Source organism: Dreissena polymorpha, chromosome 7 (assembly GCF_020536995.1).
Source record: "Dreissena polymorpha isolate Duluth1 chromosome 7, UMN_Dpol_1.0, whole genome shotgun sequence".
NCBI lineage: Eukaryota > Metazoa > Mollusca > Bivalvia > Myida > Dreissenidae > Dreissena > Dreissena polymorpha.
This window is the reverse complement of record NC_068361.1, coordinates 60,810,843-60,822,786: the sequence shown is the minus strand read 5'-3', so window position 1 is coordinate 60,822,786 and position 11,944 is coordinate 60,810,843. Positions and strand designations below refer to the sequence as shown.

Genomic DNA, 11,944 nt, shown 5'->3' with positions numbered 1-11,944 from the left:
TAATTGTTCACGCCACACAGGTCTAATGTTAAAACTTGAAAAGTTCCCTGGCATATAACGGCGATATATATATATTACCAGGTCGTCGTTATCGGCAAATAATGAACATCATACATTCGCTTTTACTTGCGTATATTTTAAAATCAGATGAATACTCAAGATCAACGTCGTGCTTCCGACGCTGACCGAAGCCAATCTCGCGTTCGCTCGTAAATGTTCGAAAATTCACATGGAATATATTGACATACACAAAAAACCTGCATTTTGTATCACGTTAAATCTATGTTACCAGACAACATCTAGCGTTGAACATTTTGCTATTGCTTTAAGAAACGCTGTTTTTTATATGTTTACTTTATTTTTCGAAATATTATACAAAATATTCGTTGACTTTTATTGTTAATGGGCTTTTTAAGGTTATTAATAGCATACTTTATGTTTTTATTAATGTTCACGAATACGAATTGTCTTACCCTCTTACTCAGAGGGGGTAATCACGTGATAGTCAAGATGGCGACGTCCATGCCGAGGCAAGTATTTTTCGCCGTTTTATACCCTTTATTAATTGTATTATTTTTTTAATGCCGTGCACTTTCCAACCATAACAGCAAGGAAGTTGCTAGCGTTTATTTCGTATTAATATTCGCTCTTTATCTCGACTTAACTCGCTGCAAAATTCCGTAGCGGGATGACCTTATTACAGCTCGAAAATGTGGAAGTGTGCGTATGTGCTAACAGGTAACTTATTTAGTGGAATTGACAGTCAATTTTGAAGAAATATGTACTGTGGAATAAGTTGAATTTGTGTGTACACATTTAACGCAATTTCAGTCACTGATATGTCTGTTTTGTGTTTTTTTTTCAGGCAAAGAAAATACATAATTAAAAAAAACATTTAACATAAATGATTCAATTGATCAATGTTTTAACTTAAATACCAATGGAAATGTTCACATATGAAAATAAGGCACCAAGAAAGTTAACAGCGATTGAACCGTAAGGCTTTTTGATAAAAAATTAACTTCTTGCATCTGCAAAGGGATGAATGGGTGTGCTTGTGTGATGATCACTTATTGATTAATGGATAAATATTTGCGTTGGTCATAAATTTGTGTGGCATGGCAGAAGGGCGAAAAAAGCATAAATTAGAATGCCCGGAAAATAAGTGATTCTACAGTATTAAGTAGCATTAGGTTATGCGGATGTTTCGATTTTTTTTAAGTGGAACATTATATAGATAGCAATATATGATTTGTAAATGATAAACAATATAATACATGATAACGTTTTTTTTTCAACCTTATACATGTAAGATACAGATATTGTGTATAGTAATATTTCATTTAACAGCATAAAGAAATCAGCAAATTTCATCAATTCAGTCGATGGGCTTTATTAACTTATGTTACTCATTAGCATAAAGCTCAGAGAGTTTTCTGGTAATTTGGTTTCATATCAAATCGAATTTTAAAATATAGGATAATATAATTTTCAGTTGCCATATGAACATGGTTAAATATTTGTTAAATTTTCAATAAGCACCTTATTAAACTATGCTTTCTTCAGAATGTGTACTTTTTTGCAGTGTTTATTGGAAACTTCCACAGTAAAAATTATGTTCTTTGGTAGATTGGTCTGTTGAAATATCCCTTACTTTCTCACCGCGTACGTCCAACAAATTTCATCCAATATTCATCTTACTTCATCAAACCTCAAATCTAAGAGCCAAGCAAATTATTTAGGGGTCAAAGGCCTGGACTGTCGTGCATTATTATTTAACCCAGCTAGAAAAATCCCTGACCTTATTAGGTATTGAACCCCGGCCCTTTCTGTTTCAAAGAAGACGCCAACACATCCCTATAAAAGCTAGCTGATATAGCAAGGCAGTCAAAGCGCTTCTTATACCTCCCCTTACCTCATTTATGCCGTGCTCTGTGAAAAAGGGGGATTTACCGATAATGCTTGTGCGTAAAGTGCCGTCACAGATTAGCCTGTGGAGTGGACGACACTTTTCGCTTTTATCGTTTTTTTGTTTAAATATATTCTCTTCTTAGTAAAAATCTTGTTTAGGCGGAAAGTGTCGCCCCTGTTTAGCATGTGTGGACTGTACGCACATGCATTAAACCCTCTTTATACAGAGCACGGCCCATTTATATTCCTGGTTTTTAGTGTGATCGAAAACGAATGGTTGATGAGGTGGAGGGAGCCTGTGGGCGGACAGTAAAGGTTTCCGTACTTTGAGACGTCTGGTCAGTCAGGGGACGGAGTAAATGAGATGTTGCAGGCAAGTCTATTGCACAGGGGCATTTAGACTTAATGTTCGTGAATTAATTTTACCCAATATGGAACATTTTTAATGTTACACGATTTTTGTTCCTTCTTAATTAATTATCAGGACATGTTATAGGCACATTCAAGGAAACATTGTAATTGTCACCCAAAAAAATCCTAAGAGGAAGGAACGGTGCATCAATTTCATTCAAAAAAGCGCATTGTATGTGATTTAACAAATAACATGAGCACTGTAACTGAACCTTTCAGCAAAAAGGCATGTAAAACAATATTTAGATGTGTGTGTGTGTTTTTCAATTTAGTACCAAGCAATTAAAATTTACCATAATTCCCCATCTGCAGATTTCATGATGCGGATTTTCCATTTCAGTTTTTTGGCCGCTAATTTTCCAATCGGCGGGTTACTCGTACTTTTTCCAAATGGGCAAAAACGAATTGCTGTGTTATCCCCCTATCTCGGCCCTTTTAATCATTCCAGTCCACAAATACTTAATTTTTAATCGTTTCTTAACAACATCATACTAACCAAAACAAAACGTTAACATTTGTTAAATTATACAATATTTGAAAATTACTATCCCCCGCCAAAGGCAGAGGGATATAGAATCGGGCATGTTAAAATCTTTGTGTAGAACCAAAACGTTTTAGTGCTATAACTCAGAAACTATATAAGATATCAATATGAAACTCCATAGGTGTATAGATATCAACGAGGAAAAGTGTCATGCACATGAACCATAACCCTACACTTTATTCAACAAGAGTTATTGCCCTTTGTTTTTATGCCCCCGGATCGAATGATCGGGGGTATATTGTTTTTGGTCTGTCTGTCTGTCATTCTGTCTCCAAACTTTAACATTGGTTAAACTTTTGCAATAATGAATAACTTTTGCAATATTGAAGATAGCTACTTGATATTTGGCATGCATGTGTATCATATGGAGCTGCACATTTTGAGTGGTGAAAGGTCAAGGTTAAGGTCATCCTTCAAGGTCAAAGGTCAAATATATGTCTTCAAAGCGGCGCAATATCGGCATTGTGTTTCTGACAAACACATCTCTTGTTTGTATGATTGATTGTTTCTGGGCTATATCTCAAATACAATGCACGATTTCAACATGATACGTCATGGGTGTATTGATATTAATCAGTAGAAGTGCCATGCTTAAAAACCATAACCCTTCACTTTCTTAAATTAGAGTTATTGTCCTTTTTTGTTTTTGTATGATGAAACTCTTCAGGGCTATATCTCAGATATGTTACAACATTTCTACATGAAACTTGATTGGTGTGTAGAAATCAATAAGAAAAAGTGCCATGCTCAAGAACCATAACCCTGCTCTTTCTTAACTAAGAGTTATTGCCCTTTGTTGTTTTTGTGTGATATACCCTTTTAAGGCTATATCTCAGATACGCTACAATATGTCGAAATGAAACGTCATTGGTGTGTAGATATCAACGAGGAGAATTGCAATTCATTAAAACAATTAACCTACACTTAATTATTACCTATTAATTATTAGCCTACACTTAATGATTGTACTGTATATCAAGGGATTTGCACTGAATCATAAACAAAGTTTATTTGGCTGGGGATATAAATTCAACGAATTTGCTTGTTATCATATAGTCAATGCATGATGACATGTGATACATCTGGTGTAAATCAGGTGGGTACATTACTCTGGTCAATACAAATAATGTACGTTAATATACGTTGCTTAAATACCTTAAAAACGTGAACAAAAATAATTTTATATATTAAGTTAACTGAAGCATTAGAAACATCACACCCCTTTAAAAAAAACTTAACTTGCAACCAAATAATTAGCCATTAACAATAAAACATCACAATTTGATGAAGAACATTTTATTATGAACACATCTGTATCTGCAACACCCCCCTCCCATTAAATAGTCCGTGAGTTGAATTTTTATATATGCAGTGTTCTCCGGAAGCACCGGCAGCCGTCAATTTCACCAGTTACTAACAATCTTTGCGCCGGCTACTTTTCCTCAAAATATCAATCCATAACAGGGCAAAACGCACATTTTAGTTTTTAGTCGCTGGTTACTTTGAAAGGACCAGATAGTTGCTTGTTACTTTCCAAGGACCAGATTGAGGCCATACAGCGACTGATGAACGTAAATCCGGATAACGACCGTCTCGGCTTGCGGGAAGGGGCTTCCAAGTACATGTAGGTTAAAATAGGTTTAATGATTTTAGATTATTCTTGGTAAAGATGTCAGAATATATGGGTAACAAATAGTAATCGAATGCATAATGGTTGGAAATTTTTCATTAAGTTTGGTTATATGTAGGTTTTTTCCTTCTTTATAAAGTACCAGAAAAGGACACTTTCCCAATCGAATAGTGCAAAAAAATCGCTGATTATAAAATAGTCAAGGTAAGATTAGGTAATATATACATGTAGTATGAAGGTAAGTATCCACCTATTAGGTAAATCTAAGTGTAATAATACTATATAGGTTAGCATTAAGTAAATCTTGGTGGTTGATGTTGAAATTTCACAGTGAAAAGCACATAAACACTCAAATTCAATGAATATTTCATACAATATTTCGAGAAATAATTAAAGTTTATACATAAAAAAATCAATTTACCTATAGCCAAAATTTTAACGTTAGATGTGGTCTGGTAATATAGATTTTACAAGATACAAAATGCTCGTTTTTATTTTTTTGTTTCATAATAATATTCCTTGGGAATTTCTGGCTACGATATCCAAACATTTACCAGCTAACGCGAAATTGGCATCGGGCAGATTCGGAAGCATGACATGAATACGTCGTTCTTCCGACGCTGCCCAAAGCCAGTCTTGCGTTTGCTTGTAAATGTTCAAATAACGTGTCGGGAAATTAACATGGAATATATTGCCGCACAAAAAAATAAAAACTAGCATTTTGTATCCCGTTTAATCTATTTTAACAGACCACATCAAAAGTTATTTTGGCTGTTGCTATAAGGAACACTGATTTTTTATGGGTTAACTTTATTTTATGAAATTATTCGTTGTTTTTTGAGTATTTATGTTACTTTAAATGAAAATAAATTGATTGGTAAAATTGCCATGTATAGTTATAATTTAAATCATATTAATCAAATTCACTAATCTCACATGTTTGTATCATTTGTTTTGTTATTTTCATTTCTTTTATGTAACGTCAGCCTCATCCGACAATTGTAATTGTGACTGCATTCTCTTATCATTTTCAAATCAAGCCTAGTTTTATGATTCTACTTGTCTTATTATCTAGCCTAGCCTATTATATGCGAGCCTTGCTCTGGGAAAACAGGGCTTAATGCATTCCATGCAGGCTAATCAATGACTACACTTCCTGTTTGTATGGTATTTTTGTTAAAAGAAATTTTCTGAAAATCCAATTTCGGCGGAAAGTGGCGACCTTTTATAAGCCTGTTGTCTTAGAGCGCATCTCATATAAATATGATAAATATTTTATCACAAATTCCATAGACGAGGAAAACAAGGCATACAAGCGCCTCGCAGTTCTACTCCGCCCAGACAAGAACGTGGCGCCTGGCTGTGAGGATGCCTTCAAGATACTCCTGGCCGCTAGAACAGCCTTACTCAAACAATGATCTTTATTTTATCTCCTGTCAGCTGATTTTTATCTCGGCTGTTTTTGGAGAAAACCCGAGGCATTGTCAATTTGTCATAGCCAGCTCGTCGTGTCGTGTCGTCCGCCGTCCGCGTCGTGCTAAAACCGTTTGAACATTGGTTCTAAAATGAAAGTGCTTTCACCTACAACATTGAAACTGCATATGTAGCTGCACCTTGATGAGTTCTACACGCCACACCCATTTTGGGGTCACTAGGTCAAAGGTCAAGGTCACTGTAACCTCTGTAAAAATTAATTTTTTTTTGACAACTTTCATTTATTCAAAACTGCACCCGCAGCCGAGCGTTGGCACCCGTTATGCGGTGCTCGTGTTTATCTTTCATTTCCGCCATAGTTTTAACATATTGTACTTCAGGATAATATAAGCATTAATCTACTGAGTTACTGAAGCTCGATTGGTCATTGTTGGCTAGGGTACTGCTAACATGTACCCCAGGTACTCTTTAGTATACTTAAATGTACCCCCGGTACGGAAAATATACTAACACGTACCCGGCCAATTTTGACTATACCTGATATTTATTCGCGAAATTCTGGTGTCCGAAATGCGCTACGTAATACGAAACAAAATTGTCTTTGAAAAAAACTTCCTCAAATGCTTTTTTGAGCCAGAGTTTCGATAATATAGACGCCATTTTACAGAATATTGACATTAATATGAACATAATGAATATAAAAAAAAGTCGACAAGGACCAATATAGCGTTAGAATTCTCGGGTACGTTTTAGTATATTTTCCGTACCCGAGGTACATTTAAGCATACTTAAGAGTACTACGGGTACATTAAAGTAGTTCCTGAGCCGACAATGACCAATTGAGTGTTACTGAAAAATGTGTACTTGAACTTAGTAAAGCAGTGCGGGGTAATTTTAGTCACTTTAGTATAAAAGCCGTAATTCAAAAAGTTTTCACTTAAACTTTGTTGTATTTATTTGTAAATTGTCTGTTTTACATGTGGCATTCAGTTGGTTCATGTGAATTTTCATGTATTATAACTTTCATGTAGTATTAACTTTCCTGTTATATTTATGGAAAGGACACCTTGTTAGTTCTTCGAGTAATCTGTAGTAATTTGGATTATTGTGGCTATCTTTTGATTATTTTGAAATCATGAAGATCTGTCTAGCCTAAGAAACCCATTTTCAGTGTCATTTATTTGTAAATTAATAAACAATTTGTTTTTAATTATTGAAATTAAAAGCATATTCACTGTTCCTATGTGAAAAAAATGTATTATGGGGAATAATCCAAATTGTACAAGGGGAACAAAGTGTGTCTTCTGTAAATGTGAAATAAATTGAGTAGTCTCTCTTGTAATATACAAATCCATTTTGTTTCGGGGTGGGTGGTGGTCAAATCTGATACGATTTTGTTGTTGATTTGATAGTATTAAGTGATGGTTGAACCTGATAGAGTATTGCAAAAAGAACTACATACAGGGTCCTTTGGGTTGATACAATAGCAAAAATGTGCATTAAACCCTTGATTCCCAAAGAATATGTTTATGAATGGGGCTACACGTATTTGAAATTCGCCAAAAACCAAGAGCCTATGCTGTATATAGTGGTGAAATATCCGTCCAAGAAATTGTTTCCGTGATATGCTAGTGTCCGTAAATGTTATGCATTCATCCAGGGACCTGTTTGTATAGGTCCCTGATTCATCTGTATTAATGTTTTGTTATTTCAGACCTAAAATTGATTTATTTAGTAATGATATTTATAAAAAAAATTACATTAATTTAAATTTGAGTGTTGACTTCATCTCATACATGTACTTGTAGATTTTAATTTATTTTTGTAATGTCTCTGGCAAATCAAATTATCATTTATTGTATTTTATTGCCAACTTTTTTCTTTTATTTGGTTGATGATTTTTTAATTTTAATTTTAAATTATTATCAATATATTAACAAAAATGTAAATATGCTTGCCATATATGCTTTCAATTCTTCTTGAGTATTATTCTCGGTTTCCTTACACATGTTTTTAAGAAATTTTTGTCAATGTTTGCATTTGGAAATACAAGCAGTTGTTTAGAAGACAATATATGCGACATTTTTCGTGAATATTATTTGCCAACATTGTTAAAGATATAACACAACTTATTTTGTAATTAGCCATGTGTTTATTGTACTAAAGAAATATATGCTATAATTTCAATTTCAATTAACGCTGCTTGTTTATTTCAGAGACGTAGATATCACCAACAGAGACGTATATAACAGAGATAGGCAGCTCGCCAAATATCGGCAAACTCTCGCACGTCGCGTGGTTTTGGCGAGATAAGTCTAAGCGCACAACTGTTTGTCGGTTGCCACGGTAGTTAACACACTTATCAACATTTCTAAAACACGCTTTCGCATTGCTGTTTTTGTGATTTGAAACAAATAAACTGTTATGTATTATTAAAATGAGAATGTATGCGGTATTATCACACAATTGTAATGTGTCAATTGAAATCAATCACATGCCGCATTGTTATATTTAGCGATTGTATCCGGCTCCAGTTTGTAAAAAAACACAATGATTACCGGTATTTAAAGATGGCCTTTGAAATACGATAAAGTATTCAAATAAAGGAGCGATCAGAATATTACGACAAACAAATAATGATAGGTTGTTTTAATTAGAGTTTTGTCTTTCATTTTAATTGCAGTGTTTAAATTTGATTAATTCGAATGCCATTTACCTGAAGTATAATTTAAATAAAGCTCTGAATAATTTTTTCTTCTTATGGAGGAGAGCATCTATTCTTGGTCTGCTCTAATGGACTGTTTGCGTTCTTTGTTCTCTTTAATTGCCGCTAAATTGAATGCACGATTTTACCAATTATAACATTACAACCTAGAGCATATGTATTAGAAATCTTCAGACCCGTATACTGTGCCATTCTCCAATATTGAGCATATCGATCCAGTTAGTTAGTCACTTTTCTGTGTCTCTTCACCATGTCCTAGACAGATTTTGTGTCATGGGATGACGAGGAATTAACTCTGGATTTACTTCTAGGTATACCGATTTCGATTACCATTGTGATAGTGAATTTGTTCAGGACATTACTCAATCAGTTGTGTATGAGTGCCCAGAATGCAAAAAGTTAACGAAAAGAACATATGGATTCCGTATGTTGTAAAAAAAAGCATAATCTAAACTTGAAAAGTATGTCCTAATATGTACAAACTGATAAGCTAAATGAAATATGTCCCGGCTTCTACAGAGGAGCATATGCAACCATTTATGTGATACAGTCTCTTAACAAAACCTCCATAGTAACAATTTAAGTCTGTGCAATAAAATAATGCATGAACAAAGTTTTAACAGTTTAATGATATTTCATCAAAACTTCATAATTCATGAACACATATCAATACACCTGGCATAACATAAATTAAGCAATTTATCAAACATTACACATATTAAGCAAGTTGTTGATATTACAAATAACATATCGGAAGAAAACAGCTAATATGCTGCAGTAATGCAGGCAACAAACATGTAAGCATAAGAGCCATTATCGTATGAGGCAGGGTATTAATTTTGCTGAAGAAAAATCATAATCAAAAAAGAATTTTTTATCATGGAGATTGGACTATAAATGTGACTAAGAGTGTTGACATGTTTTTACCATAGCCATATAAAATGCCCCGCCCCCTGGTGGCCATGTTTTTAAACCAACCGGAACCATTTTCGAACGTGTCCGATATATCATTGGGACACATTGTTTTACCAAGTTTCATGAAGACCGGACAATAAATGTGGCCTCTCGAGTGTTAATTTTTTTTATAGCCATATATAGACATATAAGTTCAAATGCCCCGCCCCCTGGTGCCCATGTTTTTGACCCAACCAAAGCCATTTTTGAACTTGCCCAAGATATTATAGGGACAAATCTTCTGACCAAGTTTCATGATGACGGACAATGAACCAGAACCATTTTTTAACTTGTCCAAGATATCATTGGGAAAATGTTCTGACCAATTTTCATGAAGATTGGACAATTAATGTGGCCTCTAGAGTGTTAACAATGCAAATGTTGACGCCGCACAACACACCGCACGACCGACAAAAGGCGATCACAAAAGTTCACCATAAGCACATTGTGCTCAGCTGAGCTAAAGGGCATAAAGATAATCACTAGAAATTTGTTCCCTGTGCAACTTCCTTATCATGAACATACACAGTAGTGTGTCCTGCTTCATTAACACATATGTTCATACTTAAATATGTTTTGCCATTGCTTTGATCTGAATGTCAACAGAGAATGTCCAGGTCTCTTGCGAGCGTATTGACAATATATGGCTTTGGATCACTTCGTTCAGTATGTAACACTCAACCCAGATAGGCACAGTGATCTCAACTTGACATTCTCCAACGTCAGCTGAGTCTAGTTCTGTTGTTGACGATGACGAGCCACACTGAGTTGCTTTGTCTTTATACAATGCGGTGTTGAGAGAAGTATCATCCTCATTTCTCGGTTATGGATTCATCCTCATCGAGCAGAAAACCATCTTCAAGTGCTGTTGGGGATGATTCATCAAGTACATGTCGAGATCGCTTGTGCTTCTTCTGAAACCCAATAACTCAGTCTCATGCTATTCTTAATTTAGATAAAAAATATAAAGACCTCATGGAATTTATAAAGAAGGCATATATGCATGCATTTTATAATGTTTCATAGGTGAATTCTTTTTCTTTCTATCAGCGTTTTAACCTGACAACATTCAGGCTGGTCAAGTGACTTGTTACTGCATGTTGTAATAATGGCAATTTCTCAATGAGATATAACAGACTACTGCAGTTGACGTCCTCAAACGCCAGTTACCTTTGAAATAGGATTTACGTGTGTTACATGAATGTTACATTGTAACTTAAAAACACTTCCATAATACAGAATTCCTTTTCTTGTAATAGAATGAGCTTCATTTTTATAAAGTCAGTATCATATTTCAGCAAATTAACACCGAAATACAATAAAAAACCAATCCACCTTTTACACCACACAATACGTGGTAATAAGACAAAATTTTGTCTTATTACCAGGTATTGTGTGGTATTAAATATTAGCTGAGCTAAGACACCTTATTAAATAACCTTCCTATATTATAAATTGATCAACAAGCACCTGTTTAAAATTAAATTCTTAGATTTAATATTCCTTGATCACCGGACTAAAATTAAATTATTAAATTCTTTTGTTAATAATTAAATGACTCTTGTATCAAAACAAAATTTATAAATTAAATCCTATATTAAATGATCAATTAATTAAAACCTTCCTTAACTTATAAAACTGAAGCACTATTTTAATTAAGCACATTCTTCAACAGTTTTAACTACACAAAATAAACAAAATATTATTTATACTAATTTACACAAAGTAAGATTGCGAATGAGAATGAAGTCGAATTATAAATGTTTATTATAAAAAGTTGATTTAATTGGGGAGGACTAATCTCTTATCTGGTACCATACTGTGTCTGTCATAATAAATTTGAGATATATCCACTGATAATGCACATTTCAACACCCATATAGCCATAAACTAGATGAAAAAATTGGCAGTTCTGTATGGAATATTACACAACATTAGCAACTGGTGTCAAGTTGACATCTTTCTTGGGTGGTTTTTATGGATATTAGGGAAAGTTAAAAAAAGAGGACAGGAATCCATCTCTGTGTGCACTTAAATTGAATCCAGAAACTGAGATATGCTCAGTTGTTCATTGTTTAAGAAATCAATACTTATGAAGCATTTAAGCATTTTCATATTAAACTTAAAATTACTTAACTGTAATTAACATGCACAGGTTCAATTGGAGGTTTAATTCCATTGAAATACTAGCCATAACCCTTGTCAACTGAAATCTCCCATAATCTTCCTCTTTGTATTGCCAGCCTGAGTCCATTCCTGAGTAACAAATTTATTTTTTATTCATTTTTGTATAATTTCAATCATCTTGAGATATAATTATTTATAAAAAAGCAAG

General features: G+C 34.0%; 1 pseudogene; it reads left to right on the top strand.

The window, feature by feature from the left end:
• The first annotated feature begins 710 nt into the window (after positions 1–710).
• LOC127839754 (dnaJ homolog subfamily C member 27-B-like) lies at positions 711–5,914 on the top strand (annotated as a pseudogene).
• The last annotated feature ends 6,030 nt before the right edge of the window (positions 5,915–11,944 follow it).